The sequence below is a fragment of the Manacus vitellinus genome, unplaced genomic scaffold, assembly GCF_001715985.3.
Source record: "Manacus vitellinus isolate BGI_N305 unplaced genomic scaffold, ASM171598v3 scaffold_8_pilon, whole genome shotgun sequence".
Taxonomy (NCBI): domain Eukaryota; kingdom Metazoa; phylum Chordata; class Aves; order Passeriformes; family Pipridae; genus Manacus; species Manacus vitellinus.
Window position 1 is genome coordinate 16,522,081 of NW_021940864.1, and position 22,198 is coordinate 16,544,278.

The 22,198-nt window shown below is 38.5% G+C and overlaps 1 protein-coding gene across 2 annotated transcripts in view; it reads left to right on the top strand.

Annotated features, from left to right (window-relative positions):
- Window positions 1–3,157: 3,157 nt before the first annotated feature.
- Window positions 3,158–22,198, top strand: part of LRFN2 (leucine rich repeat and fibronectin type III domain containing 2) — a 158,294-nt gene continuing 139,253 nt past the window's right edge. Inside the window, exons 1-2 of one of the 2 annotated variants that reach the window (XM_018085041.2) lie at window positions 3,158–3,264; window positions 3,791–3,998. The gene's annotated coding sequence lies outside the window, so the exon portion shown is untranslated. Of the gene's footprint in view, window positions 3,265–3,665; window positions 3,999–22,198 lie in introns of those variants that run through there. The other variant, XM_008932799.3, reaches the window with a different exon arrangement.

A 22,198-nucleotide genomic window follows, 5' to 3' on the forward strand; every position in this document is an offset into this window, starting at 1 on the left:
GTACCTGGCACTGTATGTCAAAGGAGAACATCCTCATTATGTAGTTTCTGTGTCAAACTAGGTCTTTTGGGTGGTTTCCACTGTACAAGGGAACTTGCGTGAATGTGGTTTTAAGTTCTTTATGAGTTGTCTTCGTATAGAAATTATGCATTCTGTTGGGGAATGGGAATAGCTGCATCCCTTGAAAGCTTCAGCTGCTCAGCAAGGTTCACAGAGCATAGATTTAGTCATCTGTATTCCTGGTCTCTCATGAAATTTCTAGGTCTAAGTCAGGAATGGGAAATTGAACCTTGACAGTCCTTTCAAGGGGTGAGTGTTGTGGGCCTGAGAGATGATCACTACTAAGCAGAATGAGAGTTCTTCTGTGGCTCTTTGGGTGGTGATGGGAATTCTGTGGAGGTGGAAATAAGAGCAGATTTAGCTCAAGCAACCTTGTTGGCTGACTGTGAACTAAAGCAGGATTAGAGAGAAGGGACACCTGAGTAAAAGAGATGAGTGGATGTGGTAGCCTACTAGGAGGTCCAAGTAAGAAAGAGGTTGATTCACTGAGAAGCTCTTTACTTTGGAGCAAAGGAATATATATGTCAGGGGTGGTTGGTGAAGAGGAGAAGCTAAGAGGCAAATGCCAGAGACCTCTCATTAAATTCCAAAGGGCATCACAAAGCTAGAAAGCACACTGGCCTCGCACAGTGGGGAGCCACCACACCATAGCATCATGTAAACCTTTCTTTGGGTGATTTTTTTCCCCAGGATTGTATCATCTTTTACTATTCACTGGTAATTTTCACTGTAAAAACTGTAGCTGGTGAAAGATTTTTGGAAGATTTTTGGAGTGCACTGGTGGAGTACATTGATTTCTATCATTGCAAGCAATATTTTCCTTTCAAATCAAACTCTGAAACACTAGTCTCAGAGTCTACTATTAATTCCTGATGTCATTAAGAGAAGTCTTCTCTGTCTGCAATGCACTGACATTTATTTTGTAAGGCACTGACAAGATTAGAGCTTTGATTTGGTTTTCTTACCAACATGCTTGGCCCAGGGTTCCTAGGAGTTATGTTTAAAGTTAGCTTCCTAAATTCACATTTCAGTCATCTAAAATAAAGTAAGTTTTAAAAATTTAATACCTAGTTTGTTAGCTTTCAGGTTCTCAAATCTACCTTTGTTCAGGCCATTTATTTCAGTGCCTAGTGAGATTACTGACTGTGGTAACTCTTAGCCTTCCTTCCAAGAAGAACCCTTCAGCACTGTTCCATATAAAGCCAAGGCTGCAAAATGGGCAACTGCTCTCTCTGCAATACTTCCTCCTCTGTTTAACCACAGTCTATCTCCCATATGTGCGACATCTGCAGTCTTCAACCTCAGGGATATATAGATAGAGCCACCGGGAATGCAGCAGGCGTAGGTCAAAGCAGTGAGACAGGTTACAGTAAGGGATCTGAAGTTTGCAGCAGAATCTACCCCTCAAAAAGAAAAGTATTTCTTGCTCTATGCAGTCATTCTCAAAAGTATCTTCAAAGTTTTCAATTAAGTCTTATTTTACTTTCTAGGAGCCAAATTTGTTATCTGCATAATATTTGGGTGACCTGGTTCTTCTGCCTTCACTGGATGGCCTCTCAAAACATATTTAATATTTCCACCAAGAGTAAGGAGTAAACGAGGAGAGTAATTAGCCTAGATGAGGCTGTAAAAATATACTTCTCACCCTTCAGACTGAAATACTATAGCTCTTTCTGAACTCTTGCCCTTTTTTTCACACTGGGATGTTTACAAAGCATCAGAAGATTTTAGTCTTTAACTCTAGGATGCCTAAAAAGAGCTGTACTTTATGCTAACTACAAAGAACCTCAGAATCAGACCTTACATGTTAAATCTGGATGTGCAGAAGTAGACTGTTCCACTGCTCATGCTTCAGTGCATTAACTAATCTTTAAAGAGCAGGGATTAAGGAGAAGCTTTGCCCACAAACAGGTTAGCCCTCTCTGTCTGGCCCTGGCAGCACAAATTCATTCAAATTCCTCAGAGGTGTGTAGTGCTCATCTCTGTCTATAGGCAGCATACTGGATTAGATGGACCACAGGTATGACTCAGGGCCACAGTTTCCAGGTAAATTTCCACTGAAAAATTGTACTACTGTCTTGGGTTTTGTTGGATTTTTTTATTCTTTCCATGTGCATTATTAAATATTTTGTCTGTTGTTGAGTTGATACTGGTGAGTGGCAATTTTGGTGAGCTGGGTTTTTATCTCCTGTTGTTTAGTCAGCACTCGTCTTTTTTCTGGCTCTGTCTAGAAGCCTCTTCAACCAGAAGAGGTAGAAGAAAATGTATGTCTCTATGTTTGGAGGACTGGAGAGTGGAACCTGCTGGTAAATGGGAAAAGCTGATCAATCCTCCTGAGTTCCTTTATCTCAATTCAAGTTTTTTTTAGACATTCCAGTGCTGTTCAGTACAAAGGAAGAACTACTCCTCACCACCAGCACTACAAATAATATTTTGCACGGACAACCTGTTCCTCTTTTTGTCATTCAAGTTGCTAAAATATAGCAAGGGAAAATTGTTTCTAGTATTGAATAGCACAAATGGAGCTGACAGTGTTATTAGAATTAGAGAATCGTTTAGGTCAGAAAAGACCTTTAAGATCATCAAGTCCAACTGTTAACTTAGCGCTGCCAAATCCACCACTAAAACACGTTCCTGAGCACCACATATTGTATTTGTCTATCTCTCCCTACATAGATACAGATAATATATGACTTCCACTATAACATTTCAGGCATCGGCACACCTGAGAGCTCTTTGCAGCTGCAGCTCTTGCACTTTGCATAGAATTTCTCTCCCCTTCCCTTTTCCCTCAGCTTCCTCCGCCCCCAGAGAACTGACACGCTTTCTACTGACAAATGTTGAGTGTAGCTCCTGCGGATTTAGCATGTCAGGCTGTGTCTACACAGCTTAGGTTTCTATTATTACGCAATGGCTTAGAGGGCAGTGCTTTGTCACATAATTACAGAGCCAATCTGTATTAGGACCAGGAGTTTGGATGCCTCTTTCTGTACCAACTATTCACCTCCCACCCATTCAAGCCTCCTCTCTGACAACCTTACTCTGAGCTTCTTTTTGTATCCTTGTGCCTCTGGTTTCTGGTTTTCTCCCCTTTCCTATGCTACATATTTGTTTATTTCAGAAGTAAGGGGTCTGACTGAGTCGTGCCTGCACGGATTCCTATGCAGCACAAAGCACTTGCTGTATGTTGCATCGTCAGAAGAGGTAAGAAGAAATTCCTGAAGCTGCCTGCTAGTTCTCTCGGGTTTTTCACTCTCTCTCTTTTTTTTTCCTCCTTTTTTTTTTTTTTTTTTTGGTGTGTGCACATTGCTTGTCTTACAAGCCGTGCAGGCTCTGCCATCTAGAGCACTTTGTGAGATCACTCCACTTTGCTGTTTTTCCTTTTTCCATCTCTGCGTGACTGTGTGTGTGTGTGTGTCTCCCAGTCTCTCTTCCCCCCACGGTACAACTCGGCCCCCCACCTCAACACACACACACATACACAGAAGCTGGGCTTGCTAGTATGAAATTGAAGACTTGCAATACCAAAATGCATGTGTTACCTTGGGATGCACTAGGATCAGAATGCTCGAAAAGCCTGCAGGCTGCTTAGTCCTCCAAGACTGGGTTTTTTAAACCAGACAGGAAAAGAACAAGTTATTCACTTTTTTGTTCTTTCTTTTTCTTCTTCTTTTTCTTTTTTTTTTTTTCTTTCTTTCTCTTTTTTGTGCTTTGGATACTACTGAACAAGGAGTCTCAGGGATTCGCACGATCGGACTTCATTGAATCAGGCTGCATCTGACAAACAATCTCGTCTGCATTTTGGTTTGCTAGAGATCAACCGGGATTTTTTCTGATTCTATCTTCTTTTGAAAAAAGGATGCATGGCATAGAAAGAAGGTCTAAGTGCCTGTCTGAGACTATTTTACTGAACCTAGGATAAATGTTACTTCTCAAAGGTAAGTACAAGGGTTTTTTATATATATATATATATATAAACTGTATAGTTATAGTATAAACCATATATAGATATGTACCCAAAACATTTTATAGTCAGTTACCTCTGATGGTAAAAAACCCCTCAGTCATGCATCTTAAAGCATCGGAGAAAGGTATAACTTTATCTCCCTTTTCATGTTAGCTTAGATAAGATTGTTCATGTGGAGAAATGGATCTCATTTTGGTTTCTGCTTCTCTTCATATGAAAAGGCACATCAAAAAGAATATTTATTCTTTAAGTGTCTACAGGATTTTTTTCCTGGTAGTTTTAAAACAGTGATGGAAAGATGTTTAAAATAAAGGGTAGTAATTTGGTTTCTAATACAGGAAGAACTGAGGAATAAAGCTGTGAAAGTGATTTCAGCTTTCTGGAGGAATTTGTAAATCCTGCGAAGCTAAGGAAGAACTTTTCTAAACAGATCAACTCTGCTCCCTATGAAACCACACGATAATGAGTAGGGACCTTGGAAAAAATATCATATAAAGAAACAGAAGGTGTAGGAACAGCTAGAGATGGGAAGGGAGTGAGAGAATTCAAGGGGCAGTAGGCACCCACTTCAGTGTCTGCTATCACAGAGGCTGGTGTTCTTGGTAAAGTGATGCCTCTGGTGATGGACATCCAGAATTGGCAAAGTGGGCATGTGGGGGTTGGGGTACACAAACAGGTATATGCTATGTCATGACTGTCTGACGTCAGGCATGTATGCTTTCTGCAAGATTAAGTATAATGAGAATTGAGGTGGGGGAAGCATCTAAGTGGCAGCACAGGACAAGAAACAGCAAAATGGAAACTGAGTCTCTTCCTGATTTGCATGGACATATGCATACTTTTGGGACACAAAGCAAGTGCATGACTGAATAAAACAATAAAGAAACTAATGCAGTAAAAGAAATTGTCAGTGCAGTCAACAAGTCCCTGTATGATAGATTAGTAACTGGAAATGTAAAATGATCAGTTGTGGTAATGTATGTAAGGAAGGCTTCTTAAACTGGGTAACTCCTGCCTATCTAAAAGAGACAAAGAGCATTGATTTAAAGCAAGAATATTTTTAATTTTTTTTAGACTAGCTTTTTTTAGACTAGTCTTTTTGGGGCAATGTCGTGGAGATACTTAGATGAGTAAGTTTTATTTATCTGCTCCATCCTTGGGATTAATATGACAGAAAAACTCTTTTGATGAGAAGAGGCAGCCAAACAGTAAACATCACTTCAGTCTCTAAAGTCACAGTTAAATAAATTGACACCTCTTAACTTTATTGTACAATGTTCACCATAAATAAATCCAGCAGATGCCACACAATAGTTACAGGGATTTTCTGTTCCTACAGAAAGAGGAAACATTATCATGCAGGGGACCAATTTCCTATTGGACCTTGATGTGTACAGAGGTTGTACTAAGGCAAATTTGGGCTTGTGGTGAGAAGGAAGGGAAATAGATAGTTTCTTTTACTCTTGCCATGTTTCAGGCTGATTACAGTTTTCTTGTTTACAGCTTGCCCTGTGTCCATAGTGAGTTTGCATTGCCCACAGATCACCACTGGAGCACAACAGAGTGCTTCTTGTGTGTGCTCTATTAGGAGCTGCTGCATCGCCGCAGCACAAAGAAGAGCTTCAGACCTTCTCTGAAACTGCTTCTAATTCTCAGTGAGAGAGTGGATGCAATAAAAACCAAACTACTAGGAGACAGGAAGCAAAATTATCATGAACCAAGTAATTTTAACCCATGAAACCCAGCAAAGATCTGTATCACCTCTTGGATCAGAGGCAGTATATGTCCTGTTCTCTCTAGAAATGTGACTCAGCCTCAGAGTCCCTATTTGCTGCTGTCCTCTCTGCCCCATGTTGGTCTTCACAGAATTAGTGCTTCTTATTTAAATCTACAGTTGGGCCACAACTGATCATTTTTGCCAATGGGAGGTGCAAATGGCACATATAGATTTGCCCTGTAGCCTCTGTTCTGCCTGCTGCTCAGGTGGACCTGAGCTGACAGCTCCCTGGTAAACCTAGTCAGGGTGCTCCCCCTCTTTGTGGGCTACCCTGGCCACTGACTCAATTTGCAATGTAATGACTATAGATCCATTTGATCTGTCTCCCCCTCCCCCCCACTCTGCCTTTTTTTTTGTTGCCATTGTGGGAAAAAAAATGAACAAAACTGGAGGCTGAATCAAAATTATCAAGGTTTAACCAGTAATAGGCGGGAATATTCTTCAAGTGGCTTAACTCCCTGCTGAGGGGTTGTGGACTGATAACCCTTGATACTGTGTTTGCTATACACCCTAACAGAGGGGAGGGAGGGGATAATGACAGCACCTGTTCACCTCCAAATCCCTTTTTGCATTGCTAATGCATTTCAGCCTTGACCTACAAAGATCACCTTTGGGAAAGAAAGGGTAATTTGTTCCAAGTGTGTACTCAGTCACTCAGCCTTACTTTTTTTGTGTTTGTTATAGTGTGCTGTCATAGATTTGTTTCTGTGGAGAGATTACCTGTCCTCTAGGTGCTGGGCTGAAAAGCATAAACACTCTTTTTGAAAGGCAGAAGGAAGACTTCTATGTCTCCTTCAAGTCAGTCCAGACGACTCCGTAATTCATTGTCCAACAGCAAATATGCCATTGCTGTATTCCTTGTCTCCTCTTTGCTTTAACCATGTAGAATCTGATTGTAGTAACTAAGGATCTCACCAAGGGGCCGAGATTTACTCTGTCAGCGTCCAGAGGCCGCGTGTGCTTGCAAGGGCTGAACAGCTTCCAGTTATCAACTGAAACTTGTGACAAAAGACAAGGTTTCATCTGAGTGCACCGGAATAATAACAAAACTGACAAATCACAAATCACAAATCAGTGTGATGCAGCACTGCAGTGAAGGGCCAGCTGTTACTCTCTGCCCAGCCCTACTCCACCCAGGATGCACAGAGGGAAGAAAGCCTGTAAGAGATACTTTTGCTTCTAGGAGCTCAAACCTTGGCATGAAATTAACAGGTCATTAGAAGGCCTACAGTGATGTGCCATGGAAAACTGGGAAAAGGGCACATAATTTAGAAGTATTTTTGCTTCCCTTGCAGTAGCAATTATCACCTTACTTCAGAATATTTACATGACAGTGTTTCTGACTTTTCTTGCTTCCTGTCATTTGTTTTGTCCTACCTGTGATACAGGTCTCTGATGACATCAGAGACATCCCTCATCTTCATGGGAAAACATTTGTGACAAATCCAGGATGCCAACTTCAGCATATGAAATGAGCAGTCGCAGGAAAAGTTGGAAAACATATCTTCAGTTAAAAAAAAATGCTGATTTCAAAACATGGGAGAAAGGGAAAAGATGTGTTGGCAGGGTCTGGTCCTATGCAGAATCACTATTGACCTACATAGAAGGCAGAGCTGAGTGGGAGTTTTTCAGTATAAATGTTTTTGTTTTCCTCGGGAAAAACAATTTTTTATCAGAAAGAAACACAGTCAGAAAATTGTCAGTTTTATGAATTTCCTGACTGAAAAAACTATAGGGACAAAATTTCCAGAACATCCCATCTTACTTTGTTTTCTGGAAGATAAATTTTATTATTTCTTTCCAGTTCATGCATTTTATATGAAAACTGAAAATAATTCATATGAAACTTGATCATAAAATCCCATTTTGTTAAATGACAAGCAAATCTTTGAGTTGAACTGGAATTAAACATTTCTAGATCATTAGAAGGCTGGCATACTTTCAGTTTGGGACAAGGAAACTGTAGAGACTTTCATTTCAACTCCTGGGACCAGAAAACTTTTGTCTGCCAAGCCTTACCTGGAAGTGAATTTATTTGGCTAAATGGGATTATTCTAGGAGCATCTTGATAACAAGTGCTGTGAAATATCAAGGCCTCTGACAGTCTGCTCTTGAAATCTTTCTTCCAGCTATGGAAAACTTATGTGCTGAGAGAATATGGCAGCTAAATTACAGTAGTTAGGAGAGGATGGCTGCAGCAATAGTATCAGCAGTGCAATGGAGCATTTAGGAGGCTTCTGCTAATCACACCTCAAGAAGGAACTGGTCTCTAATCCTCCAGCAGATCTGCTATCAGTATGGTCTTATGGAAAGAGGTGAGATAAGGAGAGAGCCCTGGAATAGCAGTAAATCCTGGGTCCTGGACAATGGTTGGTCAGAGGGATAGGGTAGGGCTGGTGCACAGCAAGGTAGAGTCTGAGCAGAATAGAAGCTGGATTAAGGATAAAATCAACAGAAAGTACATGATGGCTGAAAGCACCTTGGCTATTTTAATAGAGGTGATGTTGCACTGAAAATCCCTAGAAAACATGTGTGTGGCATTGGTGCAGAAAATTATTAGTGTTACTCTTTTCCTGAAGCCAGAAGAGGTAGGTCAGGACTGTGCATACGCCTTTATGTGAAGGACTCAGACAAATTGCTGCAGTTGTCCAGTTAGGACTGTAGAGTTTGAGTTGACTTAGTTGAGAGACTTAGTTGGAAAGACTATGGAAAACCTAAATACGATCAAGTCACATGAATTGTGGTAATCAGACACACCTTTGATATTGGAGGACATAGACGCATTGGTGAAGAAGTAAGGAATTTTTCTTTTTCTGCCTTTAGAGTTGCAATTTGCTTTAGCAGACTGAGGAGCGAGGGTGCTCAAAATGGGAACAGTTACCAAGGGTCTTTAGCCATTCTCTTGTCACGTCTAAGCTCCTCAGAAAAGCTTCAGTATACATGTCAGTCAGAATGAGTAATCCTTCTTTTGTTACAGCCTAAAGATAAAAATTAAGAATGGGAAAGGAAAAGAGGATATCTTAAACATACCACATCCTCTGTTGCAGTGGCAGGATGGATGGGCTCTGATATCGGTGAAAGGGCAGCACCTGTATGGCTGCTAGAAAGAAAAAAACTGAATGTACCAGGATTTATATTAGATCCCTCTAACAACCTTTAAAAAACGTATCTATCCTTTCAGTACAGAATGAAAACAATGAGCAGTCAAATGGCAAAAGGAAAAGTCGAGGAAAAAAATGTCTGTCATGGCTCGTTCAGTATTCCCTGTCTGGTTTGAAAGTAGCCAACAACAAATGTCTGTCTCCTTAGAGATAAAAATCAAAACCTTCCCAATCATTTAAGTGGTCATTTGATCTCCATCCATTTGTGAATATTCCTTTGACTAGGTAAATACTTGTGATACTCAGAAAGCTCTGCATGGTTTGGATGTGAAATAAGTATACTAAACTAAGAAAGAAAAAAGCCAAACTGTATTGATAGAATATAAATTGTCTGGACTGAGACCATTTTGTTGGTTTCCTAAACTGAGAGCTAGTTGGCATTTTGTATGAGTTATCTTCAGTGCAAGTGAATGTTATCACTGCTGCTGGTAGATATTTACTGTATATTGGTTTTTAAATAAGGGTACAACATTGATTACTTGCTCTCCAAATTATTGACTACACTTTCTCCCTGTTGTCAGGTCAGATAACTTATCTCCTTTGGAAATGTTCAGTAGAAAAATGTGTTTGCTCCTAGAAACTCTCATGGAGAAGAGGATCAAGGGGTTTTGGGGTTTTGTTTTTTTCTTTTTTTTTTTTTAAGGTTACCTGTAATCAAAATATCTTGTAGTTGTCCCTGAAAAATCTCAATTTGTTTTTCAAGTATCACAGTGAGGTATGTGAATATTTTCTAATCCTGTTTCACATGACCAAGTAGCACACTGAGCCATGAATGCTTCAGCTGACAGTGCTTTGGAAGGACAGTGTGACCTTTCTTTATCAGCACATCTACATCTTCTGTTCACAGCTCCCCAGATGCATTTTGACAGTGATAACTTCTTGAGGTGAAGGGAAGGTTGTTGATAGGCTTCAAAATTATATTATGTCGTTAGAAGTCTCACAGAGAATGAGTTTTCCCCTGTCCACGATCTCTCAGCACCCTATCCTGACTGAACCTGATGGTCCTCTGGCTGGTGTGAGATGAAGTTTCAGGGACACCAGTTAATGACATTTCCTTTAAGATTCAGGGCTGGGTGACAGCAATTTCATGTGAGAAAGACTGGAAAAATTTTGGCAAGATGTGAGGGAAGAGAGAAAGAAAAATCAGCTGTGGTACAACTAAGAGCTGTCTCTGTCTCTTTAGTTATTTCTATGACCCTTCTTACTACTGAGCCAGAGTGTCAGGCTAGGCTAAGGACAGACTTATGATGTCTGTCTTTGGTCACATTATATATAGCTGATACTGCCCTCGGCCACTGTAGGTTGTTTTGTTTGTCACATCTAACCTGTTTTAGCCTTTTAGTGAGCATGGGAAAATGTATTTAAGTCCTCTGTGCATTTGTTTCTGTTGTCTCAATTTTTTTTGATTCACCTCCCTGGATCAGTGAATTGAATGAGAATACTGTATTGTTTTTATTTTTCCTGAACCGAAAGAGTTTTTGTTATCATCTAATACTTATAACCACTCCATTCTTAGTAGAACCTATCAACAAGCTTTCAAGTTAATGTAAGAGACCTCTAAAACTTGCCTGGTCCATCTTCGTGTGGTCTCTTTTCCAGAGTGAGTGCTGAGATCTGTCTCTTCAGTGTGGGGTGTCTAATACTGTGACAGCAAAACAAATGTCTGTGATAATCTTGTGGGTCTATGGCTCAGGAAACTTCACTACATTTGAGACTGTGCCAAGAAAAGGAAGCAGTCCATCCTCCTGCAAGAAGGTTGATGTAGGACATGGTGAATTTCTGTGCACCAGTGACTTCTATCCTACATCAATGTCCTACCACAGAATGGAAAAATCAAAGTTATGCCGCATTCTATCTCAACTATATGATTTAAATTTAAAAATAAATAATGCCCTCAGGCCAAGTAACAGCTGCTGCAGTTCTTTCCAGCACAGCTCATTGATCTCGTCCTCTCATTTGGCACATCCTTCTGCTCCCATGGCACTATAGTTAGCATTAAATCACAGACAGATCACGTGGTGACCTAACTGAAACTGAGACCCAGTTGGGGTACACTTTGTACACACAGATATACGGGCCCTTACACCACCACTTCACCACACACTGGATAAAGACCTCAGAATAAGGTCTTTGTTAGGCTATACTCTCTCTTTCTATTACTTACAGAGGTTATTACTTATTTCACGTTAGTCTAATCATGCTCATTTTAAGGAATTGCTTTCAATTTTTTTTTTTATAGCATCTGTTGTTTTATCATGAAACTGTGATGAGCTTAATGCATATGTTGAAAGCGCAGTTTTTCACAAAAGTCTTTCTATTATGGAAATCAAGTATCTTTTAGGAAATCCTAAATAAAATGCCTTCCAAGTTTAGTGTGTGATGTAGTTACACTCATATGTTCACATAATAATTCCTCCCTTTTCTTTATATTGACTAGTACGTGAAGGGCAAAAATGAACTCTTCAGCCAGATGTTCTTCCTAAATATGTCTTGTCTTGATGGCTTAGGTAAAAAGAAAATTGCGGTTTGAACTTCATTTGTGCAGCAAATCAGGTCTGTTTTCAGAAGCCTGTTTCTTCAGTCACAGTATTTCAAGATAGGAAGCCAGGATGTGTTCATGCCCCAGTCTGATTATACCATATTTGCAGAGACTTTAGTCACAGGTGGCAAAAACATTTAAGAACAAAAGAATATAGTTTTGGACCTTTGTTTCCATCCCTTCCACTCCTGATTAAATTTTCAAAGCCTTTCTGACATTTAAACAAAACATTATCTGAGAGTTGTTAGGAAAGAATATGGGATCTTATATCATCATTCTCAGAATAATTTCCACTTTGTTTCAAAAAAATCTCTCCTATAGCTACAAACTTGCTTTAAAACATATTTTGGGGCCCTTTTATTGTTGTTGGTTTGTTTTTCATTTTGTTTGGCTTTTTTGTTTATTTATTTCTGTAGTCTTACCAGGAACAAGAAAAAAAATATTTGCCTTGCCAACACACAGTTCTTTTTGTTTAATCATATTGTAATAGAGTATCATATATTGCTGAATGCTTATAGGGCATCAAGCAGTAAAATCATATTGACTTCAGTTAAGAAAAGGACAATTGAGCTTACTGGTAGGCATTTATAAATTGAGGAAGTTGGTTCCCTATAATTCTGTTGATAGATGCTAAGGTCTGGGTGACATTAAGTGATATTGGTCACTGGGATTCCTGCTAATTTGCCTGAGATTTGTTTGACAAATATGATATTCAAATGTCCATGCTTTCAGGTGTTTTAATCATTCAGAGAAGCAGCAATACCCTGGGGCAAAATAAAAAATAAAATAAGAATTAAATCTTAATAAAAATTTTTTTAATTGATACTTCTAACCATCATTAAAAATTAATAAAAATAAAATATAGACTGGATCACAGTAAGTGCATGTTAATATTGTTATGCAGTAAATCCTGGCATCGCACAAAGGAAAAGAATGGCAGTACCAGCCCCTGTGACATACATGTGTATTGGAATATATTCATTTATTGTTGAACACAACCAGAAAAAAAGGTTTGAGGGAGAAAGCATAACCTTGCAACTAAGACTTTGGTCTTAAAGTCAAAGTAGGCCTGCAAGAAACAGTCTATGCAGGACTTAATAAGGTTTGCAAAAGCCCACATTTGAATACAAAGGAAAAGGGAGGACAACTGTCATGATTACAATTTGCTTAATTTTGGAAAGGTATTCTCCTGTCGTGTATTATACATTAAGTCACTTCTGAAATGGAAATGGTAATTTGAAATTAAATGCTCTGATAATTAAATTTCCACTGCAGAATCAATAAATGTTTTTGGAAAGGTGAAATGAGTCCAACTTAAACAAAATATTCTCCTTCTGTTTAAATAAAACATCACAAGTCAGCTCAAAAGAATATATATATTTAATTATTTTCTATCCCTTTTAATTTCTTTTTCCAAATCATTAGACATATAGGTTCAATACATGTGTGTGTACATATGGTTAGATGCATTCTCAGCCGTAGGCATAACTTTGCTTTCCATTTCTGCCTTTGCAGTCAGAGCTAATAGTAACATATGTTAGAGACCTGTCTTAAGCCTAAGAGTACTGATGTTTATGAAGGGTTTATAAGACTTGTGAACATGAAAGATACACTCAGGGAAGTAACAGTGTTGGCAAAAGGAGAGAGACAACTTAATGAGAGCTGGTAAAGAACTTCCAGTCAGCCTGGGACCTGGAGGAGCTTGAGAAGTAGGCCCGTGGCAACCTCACGAGCACAAGACTAAGCACAAGTTGTGGATGCCCTATCCTTGGAAGTGCTCAAGATCAGGTTGGATGGGGCTTTGATCAACGTGGTCTAGTGAAATCTGACCCTGTCCATGGCAGGGGTGTTAGAACTAGGTGATCTTTAAGATCCCTTCCAACTCAAACCATTCTATGATTCAATTAACGTTTTTCATTAGAGTGTAGGTTTTGTTTAAATTAGTTTACTGAGTATGTTGTGGGGGTGAGAGTGGAGGTGTGTCTGTGTGGGGGTGTTGTCAGTCAACAATATCTTCATTTGTTTTAGTTTTAAATACTTTTGGCTAAAATGTTTCTGGATTTTGTTTTAAAATGAAATCAGACTTTATACCATGTGAAAAGCTTTAATGCGGCATTTTGTCCTATTTTTAAAGAAAATAAGTTTTTGTATTTTCTGGAAAACTGATACTCTCCAAATTATAATTAGTTATTCTAATATAAATATGTCAAAAAATTCTCTCAATTTCTCATAAAATTATGCTTTCTTAACATTTTTAGGATTGCTGATAGCCATACAGAGATAGTTCCACTTCTCATTGTAGAATTTTTTCTTTCCTGTTTTTTCATTTTTTTGTTTTCTTGCCTTAGTAGATCTGTTCTTTGTGGATGGTTATGCAGAAAGGGAACAGATAGTTTATGGCTTCTCTAAACAAAACAGGCTGCAAAAATGCTGAATTTGTTTTAAGGTTCATGGGATGGGTAATATGAAGATAAAATGGCAATGAACACATGCGTAAGCTGTCACAATTCCTTATCTCTAGAGAGAGTTAACCTCTGAAATGTATCTGTACGGAAGCAACGGAGGGTGAGGGGACACACAAATGAGTGATCATCAAAGAATTAAAAAGGACTTCATCACCTCAGACATGAAAAGTAAAAGAAGCAGCTGAAAAAAGTAAGAAAGTTTTCTGTGCTAGAGGAGCTACCTGTTCAATGCTCTTAGTACTGACAATGTTGTTGGCTGGTCCATGATTCATATTCTCTTATGCATAAAAATGAAGCTTGCAGCTACTCCACTTTTAAATATGTTAGGGACTATCCTTAACAGGTGATAGCTCACAGCCATGGGAAAGGGGAATGAGGAGTTCCTGATAGCTTAAATCAAAATCTTCCTAGAGTGCAGAGCCTTTGGAGACTCAGTACTGGCATGCTGACACTGTAGTAACAACTCAATCTACTTTTAGCACATCTTCCACAAATATTAATGAATTGATCCTTGATGCTTTCCATATAAATTTGGATAGTGTTACTACTCCAAAAGCAAGATAATTGGCACATGGATTTTGGCTTAAAGTAGTCTGAACACAGGCAGTGTCTTACAGCGGAGCTGTTGATCGGATCAACCATTAAACTGTATGTCCCCGTGCTGATGCTTAGACAGTGGTGAGGTGGTGCTAAACTGGTGGAAGGGAAACTAGACCAAATCCCACAGCTGTGCAGCAACAGCAACAAAGTGAGCTATGCCTACATGAGTAAGCCCACTAGAAATCTTCATTTAGGCTTTTTATTTCAGCAAGACTATTATGAAAACAGTACTCAGATAGCAAGCATTAGCTAAAGTAGGAGCCACTGAACCCTTTTGTACAATTTTTTGCATGCTTTAATTGAGTAGAAAAAACCAGTCATGACATGCATAATGTTTATTTTTGATAGGTTTATTTAATAGTCATTTGGGAGGGATCTGGATATACCAGCATCTGGAATTATCAAAACATACAAACAAACAAACAAAAAAAAAAAACCAAAAATAGCTACACTTAGTTTTCTATCTTGCTTGGAATGCTATAAATCTTCCAAGCATATGTCCAGGAAAACCCCCTGTTCGTCATGTATATTTTATTTAATATTGTGAACGGTCATACTGACTGATGAAATTCACACTAGGAGAAATTCTACTGATACAGTTATTTTACTCCAGTGATGGATTGAAACCTTTTATTTATATAAAATACACAGCATTTGTGCTTTTATTATGCTACACCTAAGATTTATTTGGCCTCTTAATTTTTAGGGCTCCTTATTTCAGCTGAAGTTCTGGAAGATGTAATTTGTGTCGGCTCATGGCTGACTTATTCCCTAAATTTTCAGATGAAGAGCTCAAGGAATTCTCATCTCCCTGTCCTCATTCTGCAGACAAACATAACATCAGCCTCTGACAGTGAAAATGGTCAATCTAGCAAAATCAGAAAGCTCACGTAACCTAATATTATTGTCGTAGTTATTCATTGAGAAAAACGCAAACTGCTCATAAATGGTTCATATGGGAAAAAATGTAGAAGTCACCTTTTACAAGATTTATAATTACTTTTGTGAACTCATAAAAAAAAAATCATAAGTCTCTTGATCAAATTTTATCTTTATTGCTTTTACAGGAATGCCTTTAAGTCTGCACTGGCAAACAAAAAAATGCCATCAAACCCAATTAGGTTCTGCACTGCAGATGCCCATCACCCATTTCACATTTGGTGTGATTTGTTTGAGTTGCAACTAGTCCCTCATTCTATTAACTAAAGTCCAGTCTCAGCTGTCCAAACTTCTGTTACTCAAAACAAGGTGATGGTCCTCTGTGTCTGTCAGCTGCAATAACTCCCATAATTACTTGGACACGCTTTATCTGTCATGACATTCAGTTGAATGAAGATGCACTGCCTGGGAAAAGCTTTTTTTAATGTCCCACTCTAACTTCCCTCTTTGTGCAGTCAGCAGCAGCATTTTAACTTGTTCTTCTTGATGTGAAAGCTAGTATGTGACTACAGTGGAGAGAAAAACAAAATAAATATTCAAAAACAATCAGTGTGATTAGCACACATAATCCATAAGAGAAGTAAGAACACAGTAATTATTAACTATAGATGATTAACTCCCCGTGTCATCAATAAATGTGATTTTCTGATTTCCTGAGATTTTTCAGGCAGTGAATCATTAGAATGGCAGAAGGAAGAAATTTTGGCTGACGCTAATTCTTATTTGCTGAGATGCCTTCCCATACTTTCTAGCTTAGGAAATTTTAAAGTTTAGGGGTCTAGTCCCTGTAGAGTATTGGACATCCCTGGAAAGTACTGTGTGAGCTTTTCTGTTTGGTACAAAGTGGTACTGATCTGTAGGTACAGCAGTTGATTATGCAGTTACAGTAAATTGGTCATTGTCTTTAGTGGTAACCATGCACTAACAGGGATTAACCAGTACAATTCACTGTCTACAACAGTTCCTTTGGGTGCAGCTTGAGCCGTTAAGAGACTTCAGTGTTCTTATCAGTGATGTTACATGGTTCTGGTCTTGGAAGAAGAACTGGAAAAAATGCAGAGAGGGGCAGCCTGGATGTATTTATGAAGCATTTCTTGAACAGATAGTGATTCAATTGCCTCTTTACAGCTTGGAAGGAATTTACTCTGGCTTGACATCATAAAGATATCTAAGACCATGAAAAATATTTTTGTTCCTTGTCTCTTCCAATACAAGTCTTAGAGGACAACAGATTAAACTGGCAAGTGACAGGTCCAGAGCAAAGAAAATTAAGCATTTCTTCACTTGGAGCTGGGAAAAGCTCTGAAATCCTTTTCTGCAGGATTCAGGGATTGCTAATTGTTTGCTTTAATTTATAGACCAATTGGAGAAGTAAACAAAAGAAAGACACAGGGGTTTTTTATGTGCAAAGACATTATCTTCAGCTAACAACATTAGCTGGACCACAAGTAGCTAAGAAGCTGAGAGTATTCTGGAAAATTATCACCACAGACTTGCATTGCTTTCAAGTTTTTTGATTGGCTTCCCTTATTGAACTAGTAGCAGAGACAAGATACTGGGCTAGATATACCATAGGTCAGATTTGTTCAGACTGATTTGATTCAGGATACTCTGATTCCTACAGTCCTCATGGCACAGCCTGATGCCTTGTTTGTCTGAGTCCACAGCTGTATTTCAGCAGGGTGCAAGAAGGTGCAAATTACTCAGTGCTTACACATGTGGGCAGAAACAGTGATCTTCTACCAGGTTATTGAGATAAAGCTTCACTGCTGAATTTACTAAGTTATTAGCACCCTGGATTCAGAAATGGTGCTGATATAATCATGGTCTCTGAATCAAATTCTTCAGATAGCTTTTATAGTATTTCACTCCTTGTCAGGTGAAAATTGTTCTCTCTGCACCTGCTCTATAGCTTCTCTACAGTTGCAGTGGCTGGCTCTGTTGGTGGGAGCACAAGCAAATTGCTGCTGAGAGCTGGTAGCTGGAACTGGTAGGCACTCGTACTTATTGGGAAGAAAAAGTCAAATTGTATTATGGGTCTCTTCAAGCTGGAAAGAGGAGAAAGAGTATTCTGCTTTCTCTCTTGAGAAAACTGTTCTAAAAGTCTAATAATGATAAATTCTGGGTGTACAGACAAGAGGTCTCTTGGAAGGCTGTATTTCCTTACTGTGCAGGAATCTGAGCTCTTGGATATAGTGCTTAATCCCTGTAACGAGTTAGAAGGTATGGTAAATAAGGGAAACACTTTCAATAATTTACTGGCACCTGCCTTGCATCACCGAGGAAGTTTTTGCTTGGGCTGGTGGAGGATCCTTCAGAGGAGACTTTTCAGACAGGCAAGAAGAGAGGAAAGGCTGTGAACCAAGAGAAAAAAGATAGAGGAGACTAAAGAAATAACAAACAGGTAACCATTGTCAGAACAGTTCACTTCTGTCTAGGCTGTTTTGTTACAGTTCTTTAGTTATGAACCATTATGGTTCATAGTTATGGTTTTAGTTATGAAAATTATGGTTCAAATAACTAAGTTATGAGACTTCTCAAGACTCATCACATAAGAACATCAGAAAGCAGGTATGAGTATATAAAGGAAATATAGTAAATGTCGTAAACATTATATAATAAAATATGTCTTTATTTCCAGTAATTTTTCTTAGGCTAAATTTTTAAAACCTTTAATCAGGTGCTGTTGAGGTACTCTGAAAACCTAAGGAAATCCTGAACTATTTTATGAAATAGCCAGGTCCCAGGAGGGGATTCTTTAGCCAAAACTCTCAGTAATTATTGTTTTCAATAATAAATAATGAGTTTAAGTCGTGCGACTGCCTGCTCGTCTAGACGCATAGATAATGACCATTGTGGTTTTGACCTGCAATATAAGAAAGGCTGACTGCATTGCCTACCCTATTTTTCTCCCTCTCTCTCTCTTTTTTTTTTTTAATGACCAGAATCTCTAGATTTTTCTAATGTGGTAGGATAAAAAGAAGCCTGCTTCCAAGAGAAAGCTGCACTGATTCTTTTTCTAATACAACCATTTACAGAAGTGCTAATGTGTCCTAGGAAACATGAAGGCACAGTTTTGTTTTTAGAAATTGTTCTACAGAGTTATCAGATATATTTTTTTTTCCCTGCTCAATTTTTCAAGGATTATTTTTAGGCTGAACAGAAAGAAAAGATTTATTGACCTCAAGATTCATTAGACTCAAGATTATTCCACTAATCTCCCAAGGAAGTTTATAGAAACTTTGTGACTTGAGATTTTAAGTAGAGCTTACTGGGGGCAGGGGAACCCAAACCTTTAAAATGTGACACATGAGGAAAAAAATGTGTTAGAAGAGAGAGAATGGACTAACTGGCTTGATAAGGGTATTTTTTTATACGTAGCTTCTATAGATATTTGCACAGAAACAAGAACATTGCTAATTAACTGCTCATCTACTTCATGTGCTTATGGCTTACCAGCTATAGTCAAATCCCATCTGTCACTTGAGGACAATTAAGTGGGCTGAGAAGTATCCTTTTATGAGTGCACCTGGCCAGGAGGAGGTATTCCAGATGGACAGCGGGAGACACCTAGAAGAGGGAGGGAGGGAGGCTATGTCTTCACTAGGTAGTTGCAAGTTGTTTAACCTGTTCATATTAAACAAAAAAAAATTGTTCTGGAGTGGTACTGATAGGAGCATAACTCATACGTGTGCTTCCGGTATCAATGCAAGAGCTGTGCAGTTTTCTTCAGACTGCTAAGGTTCTTGTCTCCAATTTTGTATGAGTTTTGACACTGCAGAAATTCAAAGATCTTTGGAAATTGCAAAAGCAAATAAATGGCATGAAGAATATTGGAGTTGAGGAAGAGATAATATGCACCCATGTTATCAAGTGAGACCCAAAGCCTGGAACTGGGCAGTGGCCCTGCAGCATATGTATATGATACTGAGTCTTGGTTCTGCTTGGGATGCGGTCCTGGAGGCTGCCCAACTGTGTTATAAAATAATCAGACCTGACTTTTCATGGTGTTGTCATGGTTTTCATTTTGTGCATATTCATTCAGGTTGCTCTTGATGTCTGTTGCCTGTGACTTACAATACAAAGATCCTTTCATTCGAGTAAGAAAATATGTGATGCATAATTGTATTTGTCCCTAAATACAATGTTTTCTCAAAACTCTGAGCAGTTGCAGTGGCTCTTTAGAGGCCATTTTCAAAGTTTACAGCAGTATACTCGACTAATGAGGTAATGATAAGGCCTCAATTATGTGCTGCAAGTTAAGAGGAATCCTTAAACTGCCATTCAGCTTCAGTTTTACTGCTATAATTTTAAAAGTGTCTGCCCTCCCTTTCTCCTTAAGCAAAATCATCCCACCCCATTTGTCAAGATAATGACATCCATGGCCAAGCAGGGCCTCTCCTTCCAGTGATAACTTTCTTCAGAGGAATACCATTAACAGCCTCATTTTGTAACACCTGAATACAGATAGTTTAATTTATCTCAATTCTATTTTTTTTCAGCTGTTACTTGCCATATCTGTCCATTATGCATGATCAGGAGACTGAAAGAAGGGTCATCAGCCTTTGTGCTGATACTTCCTAGTAAAGATTTTACATATGCACACGTACACATATATAAATAATATATATAGTTTTTGTCTGTAAGTAGATGTACATGGAAGAGAGATTTGCTTCTTGGTAGACAAGAAAGAAGGACTGCAACTTTTCTGGAAGTAGATTTTGCGAATCCCCGAGTGGTGATAAATTGCAGTGAGTTCTGTGGTGCCTCCTGGCAGGGCTGCGCTGTCTGCAGCCCCTGGCTGGTGCTCAGGCCAGAGGGAAACATCAGTAAATTTCTGTGGGAAATGTACCTTCCTTCCCTCTGTGGGAGGACAGACAAATGTCTGATTTCTCTGCTCCCCCTTGCACAGTCTTACACTGGGAAAGGTTTCAAATAAAAACACTTTTCTTTTTTAGAGCTGATGGGTCTCTAAGTTGGCTGTGAAGAAACAGTAGGTAATACTGTCTTGTTAACCATAACTATTCAGAAATCATCACTCTAAACATCAGATGAGATAGACTATGCCACATAAGCTATCTTTCGTAGCACTACCTATTTTTAAGCTCCCTTCTTCAATTTCTGAACTATTGTGGACCATCTTTAAAAAAAAAATAAAAATCTTTCCTAACCACATGACTCCAGTATCCAGTAAAGTAAAACTAAAAACCTCTCTTTTGAACCTCACAGCAAATGCAGAAGTTAGTGGCCCTTAGTCCTCACAGTCTATGGTCCTTGTGCAGCTGGATAAAGGGCCATTTGATATTATTCACTCTTTGAGCATTTTAAATGGAAACAAGACAGTTTCTCAAAACAAGCTATGCAGGATTTTGTGGGGCTTGTTTGTTTTTTTAACCTCTTGTTAAAAGCAGATTACATAATAGCAGCAGAGATTGGGTTTTGTTGGGTTTTTTCCCCCTTTTTTTCCTCTATAGTATTTAAAATATACTTTTTAAAGTTATTACTTAAGTATTCTGAGAGCCAGAGACTTGAACATCAGTGTATCTGCTTGTTCAGGAAAACAATGAAATGAAATGGATTCTTGCAGAGAGGGAAAATCATTTGTCTAACCCTGCTGATCAAGTCAAGAAAGATGAAACGAAAGCCACCAATATAACAGGTAGAAAAACAAATTAAGATACTTTCATTCTACCTTAGCAAAAGGATTAGTGTAAGGAATGTAGGAGAAAATTTTGAAAAGAATTTGTTTAATTTGGGCTCTTCTCAATTTAAAAGGCCTACCTGAACAAATTTTTCTCAATCACAAACAAACAACAACAAAAATGAGAAACAGACATAAAACCTAAAAATGTAGGCATATTCTTTCTCACCGATACATCACTTTCCAAATTAAAAATGCATTTTTTTTCTTTTTTTTTTTCTTCTTCTGTCCTCCCTTCCTAATTTGAATCAAGCTCTAAGGTCTTTCATAACCCTCCATGAGGGATATGTCATATGTATTTTAACAATTTTTTTTTTAATTCAGTCTTCTCTATTAGAGAAACTCTCTCAAGGCAAAAATCACACTTTGATGCCTGTGTCTGGCACAAGCACACGTAGTAAATAATATAGAAGAATAATCAGGCATATCTTGACAAACTAGATACCCAGTTCAAATGATTGTGATTACACTTTTTTCCCCCCTTACTTTTCTCACTAACATGACAGCAAGCACGTTTCCTTCAAAGAACAGATTTTGAGCCTGTCAGAGAGAAAAATTTAACGTGAGATTTTTCAAATGTGCTCAGCATACTGGATGCAGATGGGGTATTAAGGGCTCCAGTGTTCTATGGGTTGGTTTTTGTTTGCTTTTTTTTTTTTTTTTTTAATGATCCTACAATAGTACTTTTGGTTACAAAATAATTTCGAAAATTCAGCTTCTATGTAAATGCCTCAGGTCTGCGATAGACGGTTCTTAATAATCTCTTCTCGTTTTAGAGAAAGCACTTTGGCTGTGGGATTTTCAGGTGTTCTCCCAGTTGGTCAAATTCTGCTGTTATTGAGATTGCTGAAAATAATTTAACTTAAATTGGTGTTAACTGCTGTGGGTGTTTGGTCCTGCTTGTCATCTTTACCCTTTGTCCATAGGTATATGTTTAGGAATAAACATCTGAGCTCACAGAGACTAAACTTGTGCCTCAGCAGAGGTCC